Genomic DNA, 27,184 nt, shown 5'->3' with positions numbered 1-27,184 from the left:
AGATAGTCTAGTCCAATCAGTTGCTCAAAGCAGTGTTACCTAGAGAAGGTCACTGAGGGTTGTGTCCAGCTGGGTCTTGAATACCTCTAAGAATGAGGAATCCACAGTGTCTATGGGCAACCTGCTCCAATGTTTGACTGCTTCCCTGTAAGTAGTCTTTCCACTTTTCAGATGGAATTTCCCATATTACAGTTTGTGCCGATTGCTTCTTTTCTACTCACTGGGCACCACTAAGAAAGATCTGGCTCCATCTTTTTTGACCCCTTCCCCCATCAGCTTTCATGCACATTCATAAAATCTGAGATTTTTCTCCTAGGGACTAAACAGTTCCATCTGGCTTATTCCCTCCTCAAAAGAGATGCTCCAGTCTCTTAGCTTCAAGAGCGCGTTGCTGGTTTATGGTCAGCTTGCCAGGTCTGTTTCTGGCAAGTTGCTTTCCAGTTAGTTGGTCCCAGCCTGTAGTGGTACCTGGGGTTACTCCTCCCCTGGGGCACAACTTGACATTTTCCTTGGTTGAGCTTCAGGAGGTTCCTGTGGGCCCATTTCTTCATCCTGTTGAGGTCCCTCTGACTGGCAGCACAACCTACAGATGTATCAGCCACTCTTCTCAGTTTTTCATCCCCTAGAACACTTATGGGTTCAGTCTGCCTCATCCATGTCATTACTGTGAGAATTTAATATATCGGAGGCAGTATCACCCCCTGGGGTATGTCACCAGTGAGTAGCCTGCAGCTGGGCTTTGCGCTGCCGATCACAAATCTTTGAGGATAGCAGTTCAGGTAATTTTCAGTCCAACTCACTGTCCATTTATCTGGACCATACTTCATCAGTTTATCTATGGGGATGTTATGGGAGACAGCATCAAAGCATTACTAAAGTCAAGATAAACACCATCTACTACTCTCCCCTCATCCACAGAGCCATTCATCTTCCTGCAGGTTGGCTAAGCATGACTCCCACTTCATAAATCCATTCTGACTACTCCTAATCACTCTCTTGTCCTTCATATACTTTGAAATTATGTCCAGTATTATTTGCTCCATCACCCTGGGGAGGTGACCAAGATGAGGCTGACCAGTCTCTGGTTCCCTGAATCCTCCTTTTCCACTCCCTGAAAATAGGAGTTACAGTCTTCAGAAACCTTCCTTAGTTCTCACAAACCTGAGAGGAGAGGAGGAGGAGAACTTTTAACTGGCAGTTTTGCAATCACTGTCTTTAGATGAAAAGTCCGTGTTTTGGGACTTTGAAAGGACAAGAGGACAAATAGAATTGTTGGAGAGAAAGGGACAAAACAGGGTAAATGGAAGGTTCAAGAAGAGAGACTAAGAAGGTGTTGCAACTCAGATTAAAGAATACGACAAGGCAAACAGAGAATAGGAATGGAAAGAGAGGCATAAGGGGAGTCTTGTTGTATTGAAAGAAACTGGTAAGGTCCTGTACATAGAGTGAGGTGGAGACAGAAAGAATGAGGGTCCCCAAGGACAGAGTAGAGATCGAACAACGTTTTCAGAAAATTGAATTAAGGCTGGAAAACAAGAGTGGATTTTAAGTGGGAATTAGGATGGAAAGAAAGAATGAATTAGCAGTGGAGAAAGATGGCCTGATCAGATTTCCCCCCAAGGATGCTTCAACTCATGAGAGAAATAGCCAGGTGTGTGGATATTTGGATAATGGATACTGAGACCTAAAGTAAGAGTCTAGTAATCCAGTCTTCCTGTTCAGGCAGTGGGAGAGCACTGCATCTCTTTAAAATATGTAGTCCATTCTGCACAGGAGTTGCTCACAGAGAAGTCTCTCCCTCTCTTTCCTTGTAAACTACTGTCTGGGGCAAACAGGTGCTGAATTACGCATAGCCATTGTTGAAAGCTAGAAGGGATGAATACAGGCATTAACATCCCTAACCCTTATTTCTCATCTGTGACATGGGGTCAAAGCTTCCCTTCAATGCTTATCTTCTTTCTTTAGATTTTAAGAGCTTTTTATGTGGAAGGTGTATAAACAGCATCTAACACTACAAATGAGGGCTAGGACATCTACAGGCTTCTGCCATATGCAGAAGCAGAATGTTCACCTTACCTGGAAAGTCTTTATGGAGAGAATCAGAGAATAGAATAATAGAATCATTAAGGTTGGAAAAGACCTCCAAAATCACCTGGTCCAACCATTCTCCTACCACCATTACCCACTAAACCATGTCCCTAAGCACCACATCCAACCTTCCCTTAAAAGTCTGTTAATAAAAAATCATAGAATATCCCAAGTTGGAAGGGACCCATATGGATCATCATAAGTATGGTGAAAGAAGTTGTGAAACTCATAATCCTGAATACAAAATTATTTTAAATGAAATCAATGCATAACTATGTTGACTAGCAAAATGAAAAGGGAGTGGTTAGTGAACACCTGTGCTTTAATCACCAGCTCTATACAAATACTGACATAAATAATAGGAGGCAGTTCCCAAAACATGATAACTCTGCCTGCAGGTTATGTCTGGGAGTACATAGTTGTTTACTCTCTGGGGAGGAACCAGTTTCTTCTATATGGAATTAGATTGTCTCTCTCCATAATAACAATGATCACTATGAACAAATTGAGAATTCAATTTGTCTTCTATGTATATAGGGCTGATATATATGCATATCTAGCTTACTCAAATTAATTTTATAGTAGGTTGGGATTTAGGTTGATTGGAAGTATTAGGGCTAGCATGACCTGAAATGTATCTGTAGGCAGCATTCACAAAGCTGAGTCCCGAGTAAGATATCACTCCAGAAGAGAGACTATGCATCAAAGAAAAAAGAAAGTATGAAAAATTAACAGAAAAATCAGTGTTTCCAAAGTCAGTTCCATGTTACATGGTAACAATATAATGAGGTGACAACCTGCAGCAAACTGAATTCAGAGAGGAAAGGGAGAGGAAATCTCTAAAATAAAACTTCCCAAATTGCTGGTAGTCACTGAACATGACAAACTGTTTACTAAGGGATATGTAAGTTCACAGGACATATCTAGATGACTTTTTCTTGAAGGTGAATTATTGTTGCCAACATAATCAGAAGAATAATTTTAAAAAGTTTGCTACTCTTTTTTGCTTAACATTGATGAATTTAATAACCTTGTTGCTGCCAGCATAGCTGGTTGGTGACAAAAATCACAGGGCCAGTAACAGACCCCAAATAAATTATTTTCTGTGGAACCACAGCATTTTTTCCTGGTTATGTCCAGCTGGGCAGAGGAGCCACCCATGCCAGCTGTGTGGCAATCAGGTCTGCACCCCAGGGAGCCAGTCCATAACCCCCAGCAAGTACACCATGCTGTTTCTTGGTCCAGCTCCTTGCTGAGCAGAATTCAGCTGAACTGAGCTGGCAAAAGGCAATGCACACAGAAAATGAGTACAAGAAGTACAAATAATAGGTGCTATTATTTCACTGTCTCAGTAAAATGAATAAAATGCCTCGGGGTAGGTAGAGTATTTCTCAGGGTGCTTTTCAGCCAACATCTTTGCTTTGGAGCAGCAAACATTGATCTGGAAACAGGCTGATTCCCAGAGTTGCTGCTCATCTGCAGCTCTCAAAGGCAACTGAGGTTCATTGCTGAATGTCAGACTATTTTTACTCAGGTGAGGAAAGATGTTATTAGCTGGCTGGCATTAGGTTCCCCAACCTGAAAAGACTTGCTGTTGTTGTTGGCTTTCATGCCATTGTACTGCATCCTGTGCACTCTTCTCTTCTCCCATCTATTTTCCTATCAAACCACAAAGCAACCTGCATGTATTTTGGCATGTTTACAAACAAACTCTTTTTATGAATATAAGTTTTTGGGGAAAAAAAAAGTCATAAAAAATCCCTCTTTGCCAGCTAATTAGGAACTGTTGTGTAATGTATACATCTCATCTAATTTTCTTAAGTCTCCTGTTTTCTTAGCCTTGATCTACCTGTCACAGGATCCACATGGTGCATTTTCTCATTTACATTATAAATCCAAGATAAGTGCCTTTGCCAACTATTATAAATGTATATCTATTTACAGAGCAGCTAACATGTTGGGATAGTGATGCACTTGAAGCCCCCAGGTGCTACAGATATAAAGATGTTATATAATAATAGGGAGCAGCTCATTCTCCTACAAGGCATCTTGTTTCAACCCACAATACAGAGAGACATTCATTAAAAAGGTTCCATTCATTTAAATCAATCTGTCATGCAATGTTAATTAAGCATTAATTGATACTTTTTTCTCTAAGGCACCAGATCATCATTTCTCTTGAATAACCCCTGAAGTTTGGCTCACAATACTGGAGGAAGAATGGAATGGGCTTGTCTTTGTGACTACTAGCGGCATCATTTATTTATTTGTGCATTCATTCACTTATTCATTTTTGCTCTCAAGTGCATCAGTCTCCATAATCCCCTCCCCTCCCATTATTTGCCAAAGGAGGAACTGGCAAAACAATAGAAAGGATGTAATTAGTAACTTGGCTGTGGGGTGCATGGAAGGGTGGGCATAGAAACCAGTATGAAATCAGAAATTTAAAATGAGAACCCTTTGTATGCTGTCAGTCAATCATTTTCTCCCTGTTTAGATTTGTAAGTGAATTGCAGCTGTATTTCTTGGACATATCAGCATTTATTTTTCTTTTGGTGTGCTGCTGGAAGCTATTTTCAGCCTAGGCTTCATCCCTCCTGTTGTGACACGCAGGAGATGTGACCTCACACCCTCCACAGAACTGATACACAACAGCGATGCCATAACAAAGATCCCATCATTACGCTGTTTGGAAAAAGATGTAACTTCATGGCAGTGGAACTGCCTTTAGCTGTGAGCATGGAGTATCTCAGAGAACTCTTCCCCTGGGGATTCTTATTGCTCATCGCCTTGTAGGTTTAATAACATACCATAATACCATAGCATCTTCCCTCTGAAAACCGCGTGCTGTTTGGAAAGCATTAATGACATTATGCTTAACCCACAGCCTGCACACCACAACACCATTTACACATACCACCCACCTCCACCAACAGGCAGATTCATACAGACGCTCTAAGCACGTTTTTGCTGCTTTCAGGATCTTTTCAAGTTTCTTGCAGGGTTTCCTTATGTATCTCTGTGTGATCCTACAAGGAACATTACAGACAGATCTAACAGTGCCAGCTTTGCTATAGGCCCTAGTGGGAACCATGCACCTAGGGATTTTCAGCCTCTCTACTTTTCACTCATTTGCGTTGGCTAAGTTAAATTTATCCAGTTTGTGGTGAAGTTTTCAAATGCCCAGGCTACACTTGTTTTAATTTACAGATCCTAATTAAACGTTGACTGATAGGGTGGGAGGATGGTGGTAAAAGGGAGTGAAGTTTGCTTTGGGGCATGCAAGCATCAGTTACCATTCTGCAGGAGAGCTTAGAATGTTTCTGTAGGAAAAGGCAGAGCTCTTTCATTTAATTGTAATGCTAATTTTTCAGTTGTGTATGACACTATCCTTGACTCTGCTGCTGGTGTTTTTGCACATTTTCTCACTGGGGTTAAGAAAGCACTGCATATCATAAGGCAAAACAAATGGGAAGGTGAGTAGGGGTATTCATCTCTCATGCAACAGGATAACCCAAAACACAGTAGTGTGGAGAAATAAATGAAAGGGAGGTATAGGATCTGTCTTCACCTGGTACTAGAAAGCACCCTTGAGTACTGCTGCTACAAAACTGTTCAACATGTATTTAGCTCCTGTGAAGAGTCCTATTAAGTCTTAACATGAAAGACAGGATGAAATAAGGAATTCAATTTTAAATACATGTAAACAGATAGGATTCTTCTTCTGAGTAGGTTTTATAAGAAAAGCATAGTATTACTAGTAATAATAATTAACAATCATGAATCTGGTAAGGTACACGTGCCTTTGAAGTAAAGGAGTTGCTTTTTGCGCTGTCTTGCTAAATAAAGGTAGCTTATTTTTCTGCAATGGATGTCCAGAAGTTATGACTTTCATCTGGTGTAGCCAAAGAAGCTTGTTCTTTATTTTAACACATTTAACCTGTTATTATGAACAGGCAGTCTGAGTCAGCTAAAAGCACTATCCTGAAAACTTACTATTAGCAGTGCATTAACCCAACGTGTCCTCGTTGGGAAAGATAAGTAGATTAGATTGTGATGCAGAGATCAGCAACTCTGAAATACTGCTCAGCTCCAAAAAGACAAGCAACAGTAGGTTGCAGCTTTTGTAAAGATCTTACATATCTAAGTGAAACAAGAAATACAAGTGCCTCTGAGATCATCAACCCAGGTATAGAAAATCCAAAGTCTGGACAAATGTTTTTTTTTCTGAGCTGGACATCTGGCTCATGCAGATTTGATCATCTCTGCATAATGGAAACAATTGTTTTCTCCAAGGATTTCTAACAATAAGGTGTTTGTGAGGAGGAGGAGGGGGATGCATACCTAAAGCATGCACTCAGATCTGCAGAGCATTCAGCATCCATTTCTTGGAAAAACAAGAATTATCTTGGCCTGCCTCATGCAGAGTTGCTGCCCTGTTTAAGGCAAACACACAATTCACCTGCTATCCTCAGTTTTCAGTCTGTACTGGGGAATTGTCACTTTTAAGTGTAATTACCAAGCATCAAGGAGTCCTTTTCTGTCAGCCCTTCAATGACAGAACAGGGGAGGCTATCCTTGAAACTTCTTTACAGGTAAATGTGGAATATTCTGCTTGTTTTTGCAATATCTTAACATGGATTGGAATGGAATGGAATGGAATGGAATGGAATGGAGTGGAGTGGAGTGGAGTGGAGTGGAGTGGAGTGGAGTAGAGTAGAGTAGAACAGAACAGAACAGAACAGAACAGAATCGTTAAGTTTGAAGGGGCCTATAAAGATCATCAAATCCAACTGCCTGATCACTTCAGGGCTAACCAAAGTTCATCCATATTGGGACAAAATAGCTGTTGGGCTGCAACAAAAGTGCAGCTGTGTTGGACAGTGCTCAGTTGCAGGATTTGCTCCAAGTGGCATTCCCATTGAGATAGCCACATTGAAAAGGATGAATGTGAGATGTCCTTTCTGTCCACAAAATATCATAAAAGCAGAGAACAGTTTGGGTTGGAAGAGACATTAAAAGATCATCTAATTCCAACCCCCTGCCATGGGCAGGGACAAGTCCTCCCAGCCCGGGCTGCCTCCAGCCCCATCCAGCCTGGCCTTGGGCACTGCCAGGGCTGGGGCACCCCCAGCTCCTCTGGGCAGCCTGGGCCAGGGCCTCACCACCCACATGAGTGACTTTCCTCCTTATATCTAATCTAAACCTACCCTCCTTTACTTTAAAGCCATTACCCCTTGTCCTTTGGGCTTGGGATTGCCCCAGCCCAGGTGCAGGACCTTGCACTTGGCCTTCATGAACCTCATGAGGTTCACACAGTCCCACCTCTCAGTCCCGTCCAGGCCCTTCTGGATACAATGCCTTCCCTCCGGCATGCCGACCGCACCACACAGCTTGGTGTCATGAGAAAACCTGCTGAGGGTGTTCTCAATCCCCTCTGACCATGCCACTGTGAAATACGTGATCTGCAGCCATAGTTGGTGGCCCTGGTGAGGTGAAAGGACATTTTAGCACGTCTGCACACATGCCACATGCTTACACAGTAGGCCATCCATGACTCTGAGAGTCTGAGGATCAAGTTGCAGCCTGTAGTTTACCATATTTCTTTTTTTTTTCTTTTTCTTTTTTTTTTTTTTTTTCAGTTTAATGGTGTGACATTTGCCTGGGAAAACATTTGCTGCAATAAATCTCATCAAAATCTCAACCAGAATCTCATCTATTGCTTGACATTAATTTTGATCCTTTCCATCACAATCGTCTCCCTGCAGGTTTCATCTTTGTGCTGGGAGATGGGGATTTGCTCATTCTACTCCACCACTCTCCAAGCAGCCTCTAAGTGTTAAATGATGGGAGGGCACTGAAAACAAATAAATATATATATATATGTATACATATATAGTTAAATGTAGTGGAATAATTTCTACCTTGTTATCTTGTTCCACCTTGCTTAAACGACTCTGATTCCTTTAACCAATTCCTTGTGGCAGTCTGTCAGCACACTTACCCCACCATCAGAAGCTTCCAAAATCTCAGAGTATATCAATTGACAGGTGTGTAACTGGTACTGTTTTACCTGTTTGAAATTGCCCTGCATACCACCTGCAGAGCCACCTTTGTTCACAGTGGCTCTTGGAAAGCGCATTGTCCCTCTCCCTCCTATTGCACTTTCCAGCCATGGCAAAAGCAACAAGCATGCACACAATGAGAGAAACAAAAAATGCATATTCAGTGGTATTGTCTTCTGTTTGGGCAGGAATCTTGTGTAGCTACAGCACCAAGCCTTCCAGGGAAGAAAGCAGGCAGGAGATCTGCTTGGGAGGCCAAAGAGCTAATGGCATCCTCAAAGCAATCCTACTGGGCATTATTCTGTTAATTTGCTTTGGAAATGAGCTCAGTTAGCCAAGCCTGACTATAAAACTGCATATCTTAAAAGCATTAACGTTCAGGTTTGTTGACAATACCGTGGGGCAGCAGACAGACACCCCTGGGGCACCTTTAGGAGGAGTATTCCGCTCTCTGCCTTGGCACACTGGGTTTCTCCTCAACAAAATTCTGTGATTCTAAAATATGTCAGCTGGACTTGCCACACATGAAGACAATGAAGTAGAACATCCCAAAAGAAAAGAAAAGACAAAAAAGGTAGCTTGTTTGTTTGTTTCCCTGTTCAGTTCTGTAAAGCTGGTGGTTACATCCAAGGGGAAAATTAAGGAATACAACAGGGACATATACCACTTCATGATGGCATGACTTGCTGAAGTGATAAAATGCATGATGTTTCCTGACACATGCATATTCTTAGTAGCTGCTGATGAGACAGGATGAGTGGAGTGCAAATGTTTGCTATCTTGGGGATGGCTTCTGATACAGAAGGTATGCAAGAGCTGTCTTTGAAGTCTGTAATAGCTGGGCACATATGTAACTGGGATCAGCAGTGGGTGTTCATTCTCCAAGGACACGTCAAAGATCACGTAAAAAAAAAAAAAAAAAAAAAAAAAAACATGATGTCATTGGAACCCTCTCCAACATCTCAGAGTGCCAAAGGTCTATGTGGATGAAGGGTTGCAGAAACTTGTTGAATGGCTTTAGGTTTGCAATATTTAGCAGGATATGAATTTTGGAGGTGATATCTGAGCACCAACTCAAAAAAAAAGGAAAAGGATCTTTTCATTTCCCCTGAGGTGTTTTTCCATGGTCTTACTAGAGGAACCATAGTGGAATTGTCAAGTCTGGGAGAGCTTGGACTTCCTAGGAAGACACCTGTGTCTTTTTTCCTTCTTCTCTGGCTGTTGCCTTTATTTTTCTAGGCTTGCATCCAAACTACACAAGTGCATTTTGAGTCTTAGGTCAGTTACTCTCCAGTGAAAGGAAATATATTTAGAAAATCATCCAGACATGCAGACCAAGCATTTCAAAAAAGCATTCCACTTCAGCTCACCAAAGCGTGGTCAACTTGTGTCCCCTTTATTTTCTTCATGATCTTTACAAGAATTTTCATAAGAAAAGGTAGCTGCTCCCAGACTAATAACGTTTCTCCTCTTTGTATATATCTGCTGGAAGAGGATCCTAATAGCAGAAGAGAGATGATTGTGCTTTAATTGGGCTTTCCTAGTTCAAAGAGGGAGGGGATATGGGATGCCTTTTGGTTCCCATGGACTTCCAGATAAGTTTTCACATAATGCCAATTAAGAGCAAAATAAAGAGTATGCAAAACAGATGACAACTGCTGCTCACCAGGAATCATTCTTTTGTCACTAAAACAATGGGGCATTCTACCAAGGGTGTGCTTTTTGCTGCTGTAGTTTCCCTTGATTTTTATTGCATTTTGCGTAAGATTTGCTGCTGAGTGGACCAAGCCTAGAAAAGTTTAAGATGAATGCGACAGTGGGAGCCTTCCAATTGTATGTATATGTGTGTGTGTACACTTGCCAAAAGCAGAAAGGGAAGTCAAATTAAGTTATTTTTTCTTCCCCTACAAGTTATTTTTATTTTGTTTTCATTTCAAAGGAGCTATTGTGTATGGGGAGGGGTCAAGGGTTTTTTTTCCTTCTCTTTCTCTGCATTTTTTTCTTTCTCCTTGTTTGTTAGTTTTAAGGGTAATTATTCACCAGGGCCTTTTCAGCTGTCAAATGTAACAAAAGGTAATCCGGCTTCTTCTTTCCCCTACCCCCACACCCGCCTGTTCTTCCAACAAAAGCAGTCTTTGTTGGGGGGTCATCATTTCACAAGGATCCTTCTTCATCCCACTAGTTAGAAATGCTCTTCTACTTGATATCAAGGCGACCTCTCATGAATGCTGGGAGACTCGGGATGTTGCAGCTGATGCTCTGCCATGGGTGATGTTACCCATGGACAATTGCCAGCTTGACAAATTAGGCTCTGATAGATACTCTGAATGCTTTCTTTCCCTTCAAGCAGAATTCCTAACTTAGTACATGAGCTAGTTATCAATTTATCTACTATCCATACACTGGCATTAATCAGTCTCCATCTAAAGGGTGGTCTTTAACCACTGGCTCGGGTTCACAACTCCATTTGACTGGGATGAACCCTCCAGCTTCCTGAATTGTTTTTTCATTTTCTTCATGACTTGCAACTACTTGCTGTTGTGGAAGTACGTAGTGGAGAGACAGCTGCTCAATGCCAAAGTATTTTACAGACAGAATTATGCTCCTTAGAAATGGGTCTATATATGCCAATCTCCAGCTTCATATAAATATTTGCTTAGATCCTAAATTGATCTTGTCCTAGATTTGCCATAATTTAAGTCTATGAAGCTATAATCAAGATTCCTTGGTAATAAAAAATGACCCATCAGCAATTATACTCATTCACTTCCCCATAGCCGATTTCAACATTTCACTGATAAACTCCTGTTTTCAATCGCATTTTCAGTGTGAAAATCAACATTGCACACCAGTTAAAGATGCTGAAGTGCTTTGTGTGTGGTATTTTAGTGATTTCTGAGGGGATTTTATCTAATAGGGAAACAAGTTTTTACTAAAAATGTACCCAAAACCTTCTCTTAAATTCAGATTATTTCAGATTTGAATGTACATTTAAATTTCTGAACATTTCCAATAGTCAAATTTATTGCAAACAGAAGCACCTAAAGATGGTTCTGTCATATATTTCTCATCATCGTGATCAGTTTATACCTTTAGTATGGAAATCTCTGGTACTGTGAGTTATACAGAGGATACTTTGCTTTAAATGCTGGAATTCCCATCCCCAAGTACTTTTGTTCTAAATCGAAGAAATAGACAGAAAAGTGTGTCTCTTAAAAAATGTTATTTCTATTTTTCAAAATACATATATGGTCAGAGGGAGATTTTCAGCTCTCGTAGTGTCATAGAGGAAGTATTTTAAGGAGGAAAATTCAAGCTTCTCTGGGTTTGATCTGGACCTCATTGCAATAGGAAAATTTTGTTTGAGATTAGGAAAATAATTTTCACAATCAGGTTAAAACACTGGTACAGGAGGTATCTCCATCCTTGGAGATATTCAGAACTGGTTTGTCCAAGGCCCTGAAGAACTTAATTGAATTCCCCAGTTGTATCCAACATCAAACATGGCCCCACTGTGAGCAGGGGTGTAGATTAGGTGGCCTCCAAAGGTTCCCTCTAACCTAAACTACTCTGTGATACTATGGACTATGGGAGCTCTACATCTTCTCAGCAAATATGTATGTGCATATATATATATATATAGATTTATAAAAAAAAAGTTATAGACTTAAGTTCGTAAATAATGAGGACATGTTTGTACATAAATTCTGGTAGTCAGAGCAGACGACAAGTGTCCTGGCTAATGCTAACCAGAGGAAAAGGGCTAACATCCCTTAGCTTTTCCAGTGACTTTGTGCCTGATCATAAGAGAAAGACCTATGTCCTTATGTTCTTTTAAGACCTTGTTGCTTGCTTAAAGTTTGAACCTTGGTATTTTCTGAGGTTAACCCAATACCGGCTAATTTAATTTTTCTGAGCTGAAGTTGTCTTCATGGGGCATATCCTCAAATCTAAACCATCTGGCCTTATCCACAGACTTTTAACAAGCCTGAAAGTGCTTTTCAGATAGATGTTAGGTGCTCATCTGAGTTCATTCCTACATCTTGACATGTGTGGTGGCATCTATTATTAAAACAGAGCTGTGATGGAGGTGCTGCACAACACACACTGAAGAGAATCACCTCTTAAGTGAAGAACCACACGTAAAAGTGAAAGCTTTCTGTAGGGGAGAATATTACATAAATAATGAACAAATTTATAATTAAGTCAAAGGACAGCCTCAACAATTTAATTTCCATGAGAGATTCCTTGAGAGTTTAATAACCACATGGTCAAGGTTTGATTTGGTGCCTCACTTGAAATTCTTTCCTATTTCAGAAAAATATCCATTCTGTACTTGTTGTTTTGTTGTTGTTGTTGTTTCTCTAAACTGACATTAATATCCTATATGGATAGGATGCATACAATATACTGCAGGGTGCACCTGTACCCACAACCCCTTCACCACTGCTTGAGTATTTCATATTTCCTAAGGAGCCTGAAGCGCCTAAAACCATTAGTAAACCGAATGCATCATGCTCCACTGGAGGAAGGCAAATAGAATTAGACCTATTTTACTGATAAGAAAACTGAGGTCATTTTCCAGCTGACGTTTGAAGTTAAATGCCTATCTCACCGCTTTCAGCTGTAAAATGACCTAAGCACTGATGGCCCCACAGTTTGAAACTCAAACGCTCGGCTCCTGCCATCCCTCGCTCAGTCCCTGGTGGTGTCTGTCACAATATTTCAGGCCTAATTGTCAGGAGAGCAGAGGCCCCTGGTAATCATCAAACGTGGTGGATGTGCAGCACTTTCTGAGTCCATTTAATGTCTGGCTTTGTGCGTAAGCTGAAGGTGACTTTTCACAGCTTGTCACTCGAATGTGCTACAGACAAATGAGCTCAGGCCAGAAAAATAAGGGTTGTGGAGGCCTCTGGAAGTGTTTGCTTGCTTGGTCTCTGAAAGGCCTTGCAAGTTGTTTGGCAGATAATGTGAACAAATTGGTATTTAGGGTCTGGACTGTAAATCAAAGAAAACACAGGGAAAAGCACCTAATAAGTAACATTCATTATCAGATTATCACTGGTTGCAGAGCCTGCAAGGCTTGATCATATTTGGTTTTCTTTATCAGTCCCACCAATGGCTGGAGCCAACTCTAACATGTGGAGTTATCCCTTGGGATTAGTTGCCACCTCCTTATGGCTGATTGTTAAAAAATAAATAAAATAAAAATCTCTGACCATCTATTTCCATAGAAAAATCAAAGAAAATAATTTTGCCACCAGTTTCTCTACCAGCATGCTGAACACAAGCCAGAGATGCTTCTCATGTGGCAAAGTGCTGAATTTTTCAGAGCAATTAACAGCTAAGGGTATCTACGCTGATGCAGTAGAGATGTGTGTGTGTTGCACCATGTCAGAACAGCTGTCCTGACACTACTTTCCCTAACTGGAGGGAAATAAGCAGCCACGATGGCACCAGAGATTAGAAACTCATCCGTACAAGAGCAGGATCAACAGTTGCAAGGGTGGAAAGTTGGAAGCCAGAAGGGATTGTGTCCCTCACATGGGGGTGGTGTCTTCCTTCAGAGGGAAGCTGTGTAGCCCTCTGGAAGGGAGCAAGCAAAGCAGGACACATGCTGTACACATAGGAGAGCAACACCAGAGCAGTCCCTTCCAGCAGAAGTGTCTCATGTTGCTCTTTTTCATAGAATTTTTATAACCCTTATTTTTTAATAGGATTTATATAAGCCATTTCTGATTAGAAGAAATAATGAATTTTCATTTTCATTTTCACAAGACAGTAAAATAATGAATAGAAGAGTTAGTCTAGAATGACCCCGATTGATACTTGCAGGCAGTATTCACTGCACCTAAAAAAAATTACCAAGTGTCTCTTATAACTTCAGAATAAAATAGGCATTAAATGGCCAGTTAATCTCGCCCTCAGTGAACATGTAAAACAGGATGACTAAACTGAGAACAAAAGTGTAACTTTCTGTCCATTGTATATACATAAGGAGAGAAAAATGGGAAGGGGCAGCTGCCTGGTGAGATGAATTCCATTTCCTAATTCCCCTGGGCTTCCTCTAGATACAGACAGCTTCAGAGGAGATTCATGGGCCATAATGAGGAAACCACCTTCAGTCTGTCTGTACCAATTAACGGGGGAACACCCAGGTCAGGCTATCTTCTTACCTAGATGCAACGGCCACGTTGGGTGAGATGAAGCTGGAGTTTACATTGCCCAAAGGCGATGCAGGTGTGAATATCGCCTTAGTGCTTTCTTTGTTTTCCCCTGGACAAAGTGCACCAACATACCCCATGCAGCCACACAGCCTGCACTGCAGGAATGCTGTTTCTTGGTTACCATATGGAAAATCATTTAAAATTAACCTCAAGGCTTCTCGATGAGCGTTGCATGTTGATTGATTGAAAAAAGCTATAAGTGAGCTACAGCTAATGGGTGTATTAATCATAGCAGGACACAAAACTTGAGAACATTAAGATAAAGGCCCTATTTCAAATATAGGGAAGGTGAGATCAAAGCTGACTTCTTGTCCTTTCATGCTGATGCCTTTGAGGGGATGCCATCCACAGAGTGGGAATTGAGGCAACTCAGCGTGGATTATCTTAAAAAGGAGACTAAAAACAAACAAAACCCAGTAAAAATACCAGAATGTGATGATATGAAAACCTGTTCATTTTTCAGTGTGCTCTTTAAAACCACAGAGAATTAAACTTGGTTTTGAAGTCTTGACATCTGTATGTTCATCCCAGGGAAACACATTATCTGGAGGTGTTAAACTGAATATGATTTTTTTTTTTCAGTTTAATCAAATAATAAAATGATCTTCCCAGTCTTTGGGGAATAAAATGATCTTCCCAGACTGCCGTGGGCTTATTGAATGTTTACAATACCCATCAAAGTTTTGGGACATGGAGAATTCAGCAGGTTTCAAAAAGCACTCGGTAATTCTTAAAGGTAGAATTTGCCTTGCCTTATTTTTCAGCTCTCCACAGACATCCCCATTTTGAATAGTCACCCTGGACTTCATCTACAGTCACTGAAGAAAAAGAGACACTTCTACCGATTTATTTAGCTGACATATCTTATACGTGTACATTAGGATAAGATGAATTGCACCTGTAAAGCTATAATTTAGGCGCTTCCATGTAGATAGCTACCTTGCAGACATTTTAATGTGGGTGGAAGATTTGCACCCTTTTTATTGTTTGGACTAAGGTCTGATGTTATCATTGTGTCAGATGGATTTTCAGGCTCTAAAGTCTATTTTTCTTATGTTGATTACATATCTTCTAACCAAAATAAATACATATGTCCATCTTTGAAGTTAAATTATATTGAATCGTAAAGCTCTTGTGCCTTTGTTCTTTATCCCAGTATTGCTCTTTAACCTCACAGGAGGCTCAATACTTATAACCAGCCCCGTTCCCCATAAATTGAAGCTACATCAGCTCCTATTTAAGTTTGTGGGAATTCAGGTCATCTTTCACTTCCCATGGATGGGCTGAAGGGGTGGAGAAAGCTCAAGTAGTTAGAAAGTTGTAAGGACTCACTTTTTGAGGCACTGGATAAGAAAAGCTGAGAATATTACATCAGACCACCCATTTATTTCCTGAGGAGATAGGAGAAAATTCTCCTGAAGAATCACTACTTACAAACTGTTTTCCTCTCCTCAAGATTTAAAATGAAGCATGTTTAAATAACTTGGCACACCTCCTCTTCAGCTGGAAAGATGAAGCACAGTGTGGTAAGTGGTTTTGAAAAAGCATTTTCTTGAATCAGTGTTGAAGCTGCAGATACAGGAACAAAATTGTTCTTTTTCTGTTGAACCCCATGACCAGTCAAAACACCAGTAGAGATTAAGATTTCCAAAACTGTATGCAAATATATATGTGTATATATATATATATGCACGCACACTATTAGCTGCAATTCCTTGTAGGTGCTGAAGACTGGCTATGAATTTGGGGGGATCTAGGGATGCTGGACAGAAAGATCCAAAATAGAAGTTATGATCTGAACTGCATAATGCTGTGTGCTCATGGCTGAAGGGTGGTCGGAGCTGAGAACCAGCCTGAGGACCACTCTTCTTCTCAAGTCAAGTGTGGATATTATGGCTGGAGGATCTCCATGCCATTCTAGGAAATGTTTTTTTGCAACAGCAGAAAATGTGGTAGAAGAGAGTAGATCGTGTGGGCCACATCCAACCCCTGGGCTATCTTGATCTAATATGCTACATCAATGTCAAGTTATAGCTTTGTTAAACATTTACATACACATGGATATAGATGGAGTAGAGACTTAAAAATACACACGCACACCAAAAAACACAAACCTTTTTGGCATTTATACAGATAAGGCCATTTTTATTGGCAAATATTTTGCTTGGCACCAGTTCAGCGTGTACTAATAGCTTAATAATTTTGGCAGACACACCAATGAAAAATGTTACTGAACCAGACCCAATTATGTGTATAAAATGTAAACAGTTGTGTCTGCTGGGGATAACTGCAGTATGTTGTCAAGCCACGGCTGTAAATTACATATGGTAGATTGCTCTAAATTTGTTTTTGACAAACAACCGTCTGATGAGGTTGTTTCAGGGCCACACAACTGATGGAAGGACATTATCAGCAGGCCATAATGCCAACATGGCTGTTGTTTCAGCTCTTGGGCCAGCTTTCCAAAGTTTGGCAGCTCTGCCATAAGTTTCAGGCTGGTTTTCTGCTGTTTGCTTTTAGAAGAGCCTCCACAATGTCCTCATGCTAAAGTTATAATAAGTTAATTTCCAATAGTTATTTCTTGTTCTCTGTATCAGCCATTAGTTGGAATAGCTCTTTAGGCTATTTCTTACTCTGGAAAAATTCCTGTGGCACTGGCAGAAACTGATTTTTCATACTGAAGCATTGAAAGAACAACAAAGCCCTTTCCTACCTCCTTTATGCCTCCAGTTTTACCAAACTAGATATACATATGTATATATACATATATATACTTATTTATATATATGCCATTGAAGCTACCATTCAGTCCTTGTAACTGAAAAACAACTCTGGAACTGGCTAAAAATGCTTTCAGGAAGAATTTGTGTTAAGTCAGGGCTGCAATTAAAGAATTGCTGTGCAAAAGGGGTGGGATGCATTGGAAAAAAAGGGGGAAAATAATGAAGCTTTTCAGAACACGGCACTGAGGAGACCCCTCCAGCCCAGCACCTGGTGAAACCATCGAGTATGCCCTCCCGCTAGCTTAAATTAGAGTAACACTGCCACGCAGCAGGCTCCTGCTAAAAGCAAGCAGGGAGGGAAGAGACTTAAAAAGAGCCTTTTCTGATGCATTCAGGTAGAAGAGTGTAAAGTAAATAATGAAGCCGAAGTGCAGCGCGCAAGAGCGTGACTTTGCATTCCTTTTGCGCCCGCTGCCACGTCGCTCAAGGAGAGCACAGCAAATGAACTGCTGAAGGATGCACAGCGCTCTGCGCCGGCTTTGCTGAAAGCCAGCATCAGCGAGGAGAAAGAAGTTTGAGCGTGAGCCTGCTGGAGCGTAGCCCGCCACCAATCACTGCCCTTATCAGAGTTTTCCAGAGAGCCTATAAACATGCACACTTCACTAAATGGCATGTTATAAATATGGGTGAGTAACAGCATTGCAGTGGAAAAGAAAACAGGCTGTTATTTATCACCACCTTTCTCTGATCATCATATTCTTTTAGAAGTATGTAGTTATTATGAGAGGTTATTGACAGGGCTTTGTCAAGCTTTGTATGAGTAAGCTTAATTTGTAAATAACAATGGCTTATTTATTCAGCAGGTCCTAAAATCTCATTTTCACTGAAAATTTTCCAGCCTTGGAAGCCTCGATTTACTTCTTTAGTTCTACAACAATATAACAATAATTATTATTTCAGGTACTCACTGACATAGGTATAGAGAGCAATGGAGAATTATTGATATTGTTAACTGAAAAACATGGTTTTGGTATTGATCCAACTGGATTTTTATTAGCATTTAATTACAAACATTGTAAAATACATCCATAATAAAGAGTGAAAACTGAATGTGGAATAACAATTATATGACATAGTAAATATGGAATTGGCATGCTTTGTGTCTAGTTAAATGTTTTCTGAGCCAGAAGAGATAAGGAAAAATAAATAAAGTTATAGATTTGGACAACCATGCCCTAACTCTCTGAGTGTTACTGACACAGAATGAGTACTCATGATAGGGAATGATTAAATTTCAGGCAGAGATTCATTAGAGAAGATAGGAAGGAGAGCAAAATTTTCAAACATAGGACCCATTGCTTGGTTAGTTTGACTTTGGAGCAATATACCTCCTCCATAAAATGATACATAATGACTTTCAATGCACTTTATAAGTGTGTCTTTCTGGTCTTAATGTACTTTTGCCTAGGAAAGAAAAGAGAAGTAACCAGTCTATGGACCTTTTCTGAGGTCACACCCTCTGTTTGCTCTTATGTTTTCTGAATCTTTACTACCTTGGCCAAAAAACCAACTGCAAAACGTAAGCACATAGTGCAGGACTCTTGAATCTGATTTTCTCAGATCATCTGTTCAGGAATTGATGGGAGCTCATTCTTCATCTTTGGTGTGCAGCCAGGGCATGCTATTGCAGCTGAAGAACAGGTCTGAAGAGCCTTCATCCAAAGAGGGATGCAAAATTGTCTTAAATATTACACAGTCTCCATGCAGAATTGGCATCCAAAGTACGCATCTTGGAAAATCCCCCTTTCAGTGGGCTTTCAATGAGGAAGGAAGAGCAAGTCCATCCACAGTTGGTTCTTGTCACTTAGAGAAATCTGAAATTTGCAGTGTGGTTTGACTTCCTGCCTTGTTTGTTTATTTGTTCATTTATGGATAAGAGAAATAATTTATTTAAGCTATATAGAAACTTCAGTGTATTCTCCTTGCCTGCTCATCAGTTTTGGTTAGCATCATTCTTGGACCCACATTGTTACATCTATTGTACCCTAGAGTTACAAAGATGTTATTCTCACTTGCAACAGAGAACTGCTGAAATGAAAGTTATTAAAATACACATAGGGCCAAGTCTCATTGATTGTAGTATGAATTGCACTGGCTGGACCAGACCTACATGTTACTGTCAGCAGGGTGGGAGGCAGGCAAACAGGCACAATCACCTCCAATTTCTACTTCAGCTACCAGTGATACATAGATTTTATTTGAATAATCTTTGGACTCTTGACTAGACTGAGTCCTGGATTTCATTGTCAGTTCTGTTAGTGCATCTCATCTTTTCTGCCCTCAAAGAATGGGCTTCATATAAATATCAGCTGTTTGTTTTTTTTTTTTTTTAATTCCAACTCATAGATAGATAAGGAATTCTTATCATGATTAAGTTCAGCCCTCTTGTCTTCACCTTCATAACTCTGCAATCTTTCATCTTCCTTGTCCTTTAAATATATATTCCTTTCATTTCTCTTCCCCTGCACAGTCTCTGTCTTTCCCATTGACCACCCTTCATTTCCAGTACTGACTTACTCTAAATTTAGATCTCCATTTCCATGGGGCAGAGACCTTTTCTGTGTTTTACCTATATATTGTGGAGATATAGGTTCATGAAAAGTCAACAATAACAACAGGTTTCTAAACAGCAAGAAAAAACTCAAGATTCTTAAACAGAAGAACTAGACTACCTTATTATGCTTTCAGAGGTAACAAAAATACTGGAGCCCAGAAACCTTGAGAGAGCTGCTTTAACACCAGAATATAAATCAGTTTAACACATGCAAGGAATTTATCCCCTGTATTAGTTTTAAATTGTTGAGTAGGAGTAGATGAAGGTTATTGTCTAGTTGTTTTAATATTGAAAATAATGTTAATCTATGTGTAGGTGAGTAGAAAATATACAGAGTAAAAAGGGGGCAATGCAGTAGATAAAAGTATTAGAAGTAATAAATATTGTCCCTTACTTGACAGACAACGTAATTCATGTCTCTGGGCTTCATACATGATGCAAAGATCATTATAATACTTTATATTTTCAGGCCTATGTTGGGTGAAATCTTGACTATATGTTATATATATATAATTGCATTACTTTCCTTCTCTGCCTTCATGGCAAATTCTGGTGGTTATAACCCTCTAAACTGAGCCAGTTAAATGGGGAACAGTGACAAAGTCCATCAGGGATTTGCAAATTTGAAAGGAGTGTTTGATTACACCCTGACCTGATAGCGCAAAGCAAACATTAATAGACAGATCATCAGTGAGAATGATTTACAATAAGGCCAAATCCTGTCCCTTTGAAGAAGCTGATATTGTTGATTTGAAAAGAGACCTACAGGCATAAGTATTGTTATCCTATATTTTCTATACTGACATTTGAAAAGATGCTTAGAGATTTTTCATCAGAGCTGCTCGCATATTGTTGACTTACCATCATTTGGGAGGGAGCAGGTATATAAGCGAAAATAAAATTGTTAGAGGCAGAAATGTTTACCAAACATGAGGAAAAATATTTTTCATGGAAGAATGCTTTCAGTTCTTCAAAGTTCATAAAAAAAAAAGAAAAGTTTGTGATATTATAATCCTTATCTGCAAAATAAAAAAATGTACATCCAAGGCGCAATATGCAGGTTTTTATCAGAAGGATGGAGGGTTGACTTAGGAAACCGAGGTCTGGCAGTATCTTCACCCATCATAACCAAAAGTTCAGCTCTTCTAATTAAAAAATAAAAATAAAAAATAAAACCTGAGCGTGACTTTAGCTGCCTATTTCGGGATGAAACTACTCATCTGTTGAAGGCTCTTACTTTAAATAGAATCTTGAACCTGTAATGTAAACACAGAACTTGTTGATGTATATCTTGGGGGATCTGAATCCCACCCAACCACTCTGGAGACAAGGCACACTCAGAAATTTTAAGTAAATCTCTGATGCATGGGAATTACGCTTTAGAAATATTCTCATGTCAGTGTTTTGTGACCTGCTCTAGGACCTGAGGTATTGCTGACTTCCTTTCTTCCTTCTTCAGATTTTAGTAGGAATTAGGAGGCTTTACGGAGCAATTTTGCTGCAGCGCTCTCTGCTGAAGTCAGTGGGAATTTTTACTAAAAACCTAGCACGTATGCATTGCAGTTGCACCATAAGCCTGGTTGTGCTGGACATTGTACAAACTTAGAGTAAGAAATGTGTCTGGCCTTGAAGAATGCATAAAATAAATAGGAAAAGACCTGGATTTGGACACGAAGGCTGTGCAAGGCTATAGACACTGGCATTCCAGAGATAAAACTAAGTCCTCTAGGTTTTCCACATACCCTTAAGTTTGTAGTGCATCCCTCATTAAATGGTTTAATTGATTGACTAGAAATGACTTCGTCACTTCAGGCTGATGTGCCATAGACACTGAGAGTCTCTGTATGCGGATTTGGGGCTGGGAAGGAATTTTCCCTAAATGATATTAGCAGGGATCATCAGGCTTTTCCAAACTGAGTCTACTGAGGCTTTTTCACAAGATATCCCCCACCTTTGGGGGGGATTTACAACATTGGCCATGCCCTTAGTCTGCCCTGCTTTTTATCTGTGGCCCACTGTAGATTTTATCTCTTGCGGTTATAGGTACTGAAGGTCTTGGTATTGTTATGCTGTCTTGAGGAGTGATTTACGGTTTGTTTTTGGTGTGTGCAGTGGGTGTTGTGTGGACAAGGGCTTGGCTTTGTTGCTGAATAACTCGGTGTTTGCATTAGGAGCCTTTCTGCCAAATCAGGCATCTCCAGGGTGGGGCTGCTACCTCTGATGTGGGCTACATTGAACCCTGGAGGAGAGAGGGATACATTACCTGAGTGCCTAAATTTAGGTTGGGTTTTGCATTTGATATAATTGCCTGTGATGGATTGGGACAGGACATGGAGACAAAGACAGTCCCCTCCAGTTCTCAGGGTGATCAAGAAGATCTATGAATGGTACTGTAGCTCTTTTTACCCAAATCTTTCCACATTTGCTAAAGAATAAAACAATAGAGTGTGGAGTTTCAGCTCTCTAGTGATTTTAACCAATTACTGTTTTCCTTCAAGCTATATAAATTGTGTGCATTTAATATTTAGTTATCTCCAGACTGTTTACACTGATTTTCATTTATACAATGCATCTTGTAACAGAGGTAGAGTGCATTTCTTTGCCTATTTCTCTTTTGAATGAAAGCCTTGAGGGAAGCCTGCAGTTTTTGATCGTGCTCTCCTTTGATGTAAGCAAATGTTTAAGTTATGCTCTGGCAGAATGTCTGAGACTTGTGTTCATGAATGATGCAGGATTTGTCCTCCTTCCTCGGCGGTTCTATTTATAGCCACCACTGTTTTTATTTTCCACGCAGTCATGAGAGACAAGGTGAGAAGGAAACAACCACAAGTCCTTTGTCTAAGCACAGCTAAGTTTGTTCATGTGTTTTGCTGCATTTTATATTCTTCCATGCTGTGTTTCATCTGTCTATCTCCGGACCAGATAAAGGCCTTTTTCCCAGCCCCGGGCTCCAGGGACCCAAATCTCTACTGCTCTGTACTCCGCAGGATCACGTACACTACAGTGATATGGCTGCAAAGCGCTGCCAGAGGAAAGCAATGAACCTATTTCTGTGCTCCCTTACAGCACGTTCGCTCTCCTGACCCATGCATTGCTGTTGTTTTTACCAGTGTGTAAATCCAAACCAGCCTACATTTATACACAGAAGGGACCAAATCACAGACTCTGTTTTGTTTTGTTTTGTTTTGTTTTGTTTCCAGTATGTTCTCTTTTATGTTTGTTTTTTGTTGTTGTTGTTGTTAGTGTTGCTTTTGTTTTTTTTGCTTTGAGAGCTTTTCTTTGTCCTGTTAGACAGCAATCCAAGGCTGTGTTTGGATCAGAATTGTCTGCAGTGTTAAGGGCTGGGATGATGTGATAAGATTGCACAGGGTGCCAGCAGTGGACAGTCATTCTCCAGGGGATGATGGGCAGCTCTGAGCCACTGCACGGTAGTAAGAAAGAAGGCAGGAATGCTCCCAATGCACTCATCTTTGGTGGGTTCAGTGCATTGTTTTTTGCAGCATTTGATGGTAAAGCTTCCACTCAGCTCCCTAGGGGAACGAAAACTGCCTATCCCTGGCAGAAACCATGAAATAAGGTAGTGTCGAGTGGGGAATTAGCTCCAGTGCACCTGGCTCTTCTGTCAAATAAAACCTCTGCTTTTTCCTATCTTTCTGTGATTCAGGATTGCCATAAATGTCTGCTCTAAAGGTGTGTTGGAGCCTAGGAGGCTGGGATCTCACCAAAAGATGCCCTAAAGGAACCTTTAAACAGGGTGATATACGAAGACAGAGGAGACAAAATGGGTTGCGCTCAGTTCACACTCACCCATCACTTCTGCAAATCAAGGCAGAAAGAGGTGGAGTTGGATCCATGCACAACATGGCTTTTTCTTCAGGATAAGAACAGTAGGAAGCAAACTCCGAACATAGATGGTGCTTTCAGGGACACAATAGCAGGATCCAAGAAAATGCGGCAATTAGAGGCCTAATTAAAAACAAGTGACTCAGAAATGCAAGTTAGAAGGGAACCCGACAATTAAGTTGTATGTAACAGAACAAAAGCTTTTCAAACCCTGCAGAGTTTGTTTTGCCAGGATGCCGTCCTGCCTCTCCAAAGGGGCCCTGCAGCCCTGCCTGGTTCTGTGAGTGATCAGATCTGTGCCTGGAGTTTATAAGCAAATTTATTTTCCAATTCCTTTACATTTCACAGTTTCCCCTGCTTTTTGCTTTGGGAATCTGTGCTTGCTATGTCCAGTGCTCAGATCATATTCTGTGGCTAGGGAAATGATATCTCACATGGATGGGAACTGGAGAGAGCCTCAGCATCTCACAAAGCCTGATGTCTCATGGCCAATTTCAGAGAATCCTCAGTGGAGATCCAGCTGCTAAGAAGATATTTTGCAGTCTCACATCTCAGGAGTTTGCTATAGTAAAAGAAAGCACACATTTCCTGAGAGCTCTTCACTTTGTTGGCTGTATTTTAATACTCCGCATGGTACTTTGACATCTGAAGCCTCCCAGTTATCATATTTCCAAATAGAAACTTCTGGCCAGACTTATTGTTTCCCAAACTTTTGGAGGTTGTCCTTCATGAAAATTGAACCACTTAGCCTCTTTTGCAACTTTTTAAAGGATTAATCCCTAACCCCAATGTTGTTTTGTTTTGTTTTGTTTTTATCCTTTCTTTCTGTGCAGTTCTTCAAACTTGGAAAAATTTTTGTCCATTATCATCACTCTGATACAGTTTTAACAGGCACTATTCCCACACCAGTGAGGAATAGTTTCAGTGAAATTCAGATAACAAGCACTTTTAAATATTGGCAAATACAGCTTTTTAGTGATACCCACTTGTTTGCCTTAGGTTAAGCATCAGGGTAGTGGCAGAGTACAATAGGTCACTTACCTGGGAGCTTGTGCCTTTGAAACCCTGTCTCAAAGCTCTGGCTGACAAGCTAAATCAGCTAACGTAAAAATATCTAAAAGCACACAGCGAGGGAAATGATTTAAATAGGGCCTTTTTTAGGGAGAACTGATGACAGACACCTGCTGTAGGGAAAGAATAGAGACAAGCTTTAAGAAGGACCAAGGAGCAGATCTTGGGTTTCAGAAGGCGGGGATTACTTTACAGTAGACTGGTGCTGGTGGTGAATTGCTTCTTTACATAAAGAAATACCACAAAGAAGTTTCTGCATTTCCACTACTATGGGAATTGCTATTTAAGATACTGTACAGAGAGCCAGCCCAATGGACAACACAAAGATCAGACCCCCATTTTCCCAAAGGCAATCTTGATGAGTACTCATCAAGAAATAATAGAGAACAGAAGGCAAAAAGACACAGGATTCCCAGAAAGCACAGTATTGCCTTTGAGCCTTGACCACCTCTGAGATTTGTCTCGCCATGTTGCAGCTCTACGAGCATTAACTGTTGTGTATCCCTCCTCTCTCCCTTGTGTTAAAATAAAATACAAGAAAACTGAGTAAATATAAGAAACCTTTACTTATATAATGCACTTATATTTACTTATATTTAAGTAAATATAAGTGCATGGAGAGAAAGAGGGAAAGCATTACATGGGCTCTAAAGACATCAAGGCTGTGAAATGTAGTTCTTGGCCCCACTATTGTAGCTGCCACACCATGAGTATACTTAACGGGGTTCTACCTGAGTTTCAGTTAATACAATGGTAGAAGCACTTTAACGTGCTGAAACCCATTAGAAATAAATCTGAAGCAACCCCATAGACTGAAAAAAAAAAAAAAATATATATATATATATATGTATATACACACAAACATCCTTCAACAGGGGGCTAGATCTTGTTTCCATTCACACTGATGGACTGAATGCCACATGGCTTTATCAGTAAATAACATTAAAATATTCAATAGTGAACTGAATATTTTTACGACATGAATACCAAATGAAATGACTAATGTTCCCAGCCTTCCTAAAGCAGCAAAATTTCATTATATTAACACTGGACTAATGCAAAGGTGAATGAAACAGTCCGATGTACTTTGTTTTTCAGACGTATTCCTGAGGAGAAGATCACCAATCCTCTAATCCTTCCACTCATTTCCGTGTCTCAGCAATAATAACTGGTGGTAGTTCAATACTGAAGTGTGACAATACTTTGTTAATGTTTTGAAGAAAGCACACAGAGTTAGGGATTATTATATCAAATTTTGCAAGACTCAAGTAACGTGTCTGCTTATCTTTCATTTACTTCACATTAGCTGAACAAATTACCACTCTCTACAGTTTAATCAACTGCTGTGGATCACACTATCAAACTAAAAATAAATGAGGGTGGATTAATGAAATAGTCAAGGAATATGTCCAAACACTCAGCTGGTGATTTCTTTTTTTCCAATGTTTTTCTTTCTATGTTGCTGAAAGAACGGTCCTGTACTATTGAACTTCTACTGTAAAATACTATTGACTGTTCTTTTACCACTTTCCCTCTCCTGTGTTCGTTTACCTTTGTAAAATGATGTAAAAATCTATCAAATAGGAATGGTAGGCAACTGCTTTCCATTTGCAATTGTCACTTTCAGTAGCAATGGAGCAGCACTAAAGCCCCTGGGAACTAGCCCTTTATCCTGGTCTGAAACCACCCCGACTCAAGGAGCTTTCATCTTAAGGAATAAATAATTATAAAGGGTAAATGGCACTGAAGAGTATGTCTCTTGTCCGTCTCCATCCTGTCCTTATACTAGTGTCTTTGACTGATTACCTCTTCCGGAATATAGTAAGGGGTCCATCTCAGTTTTTAGTGTCTGCTGTGTCTGACATGGTGATTAATTGCGCTGCTCTCCCAGCTCCTGCACAGCTCCTTTCTGGCCCCATCAGATGACTGGAGGTGTCTCAAATACATAACAAGAGCAGTTTGAGCATCAGCTTGGCCTTTTTTGTCCTCTCCCTTAACCAGTTTAGAGGGTAACCTCTCTTACCTTTTTTTTTTTTTTTTTTTTTTTAATGCTGTCTGGGTCTTCTCATTAGCACTCTAACAACCTTGTCAAGGGGTGTCTTTAATAGCTCCCTCAAAATCTGCTGATGCAAAATTGTCATGCCGTGTTTAGATTTTGTTTATATAGCATGCTTTCCACACAAAAAACCCATCCACATCCAAGTGTAGAGGACCTGGTTGCCATCACTACCCAAAAGGAAGTGGTCATGGATCTTTCCAGTGGCTGGCTTCCATTTGAGGAACTCTGTCTTCCACTCACGTGGCAGAGGCCCATATATCTGCTGGATTTTCTAAGACAGTCCACAGTCACCCATGAGAACATTCATGCAGTTTCAGTATCACTTTGAGCCTTGGATTCATCAGGAGACACAACACATAATAGTGATCATTTTAAAAAGTATCTCATCACAAATCAAATAGTTACCAGATATGAACAACTGATTGCATCCCATTTTTGCCTGGCATATGTAACAGAATTGACACTAATGACCTCATGCTTGTTACCCTATAAAC

General features: G+C 40.3%; 1 protein-coding gene across 8 annotated transcripts in view; it reads left to right on the top strand.

Annotated features, from left to right (window-relative positions):
* TENM4 (teneurin transmembrane protein 4) overlaps nucleotides 1–27,184 on the top strand; it is a 1,677,033-nt gene that overhangs the window by 1,288,702 nt on the left and 361,147 nt on the right. The window lies entirely within an intron of this gene.

This window comes from Aythya ferina (genome assembly GCF_964211825.1).
Source record: "Aythya ferina genome assembly, chromosome: 1".
Lineage (NCBI taxonomy): Eukaryota > Metazoa > Chordata > Aves > Anseriformes > Anatidae > Aythya > Aythya ferina.
The sequence above is the reverse complement of the archived record's forward strand: the minus strand, read 5'-3'. Positions and strand labels throughout refer to the sequence as shown.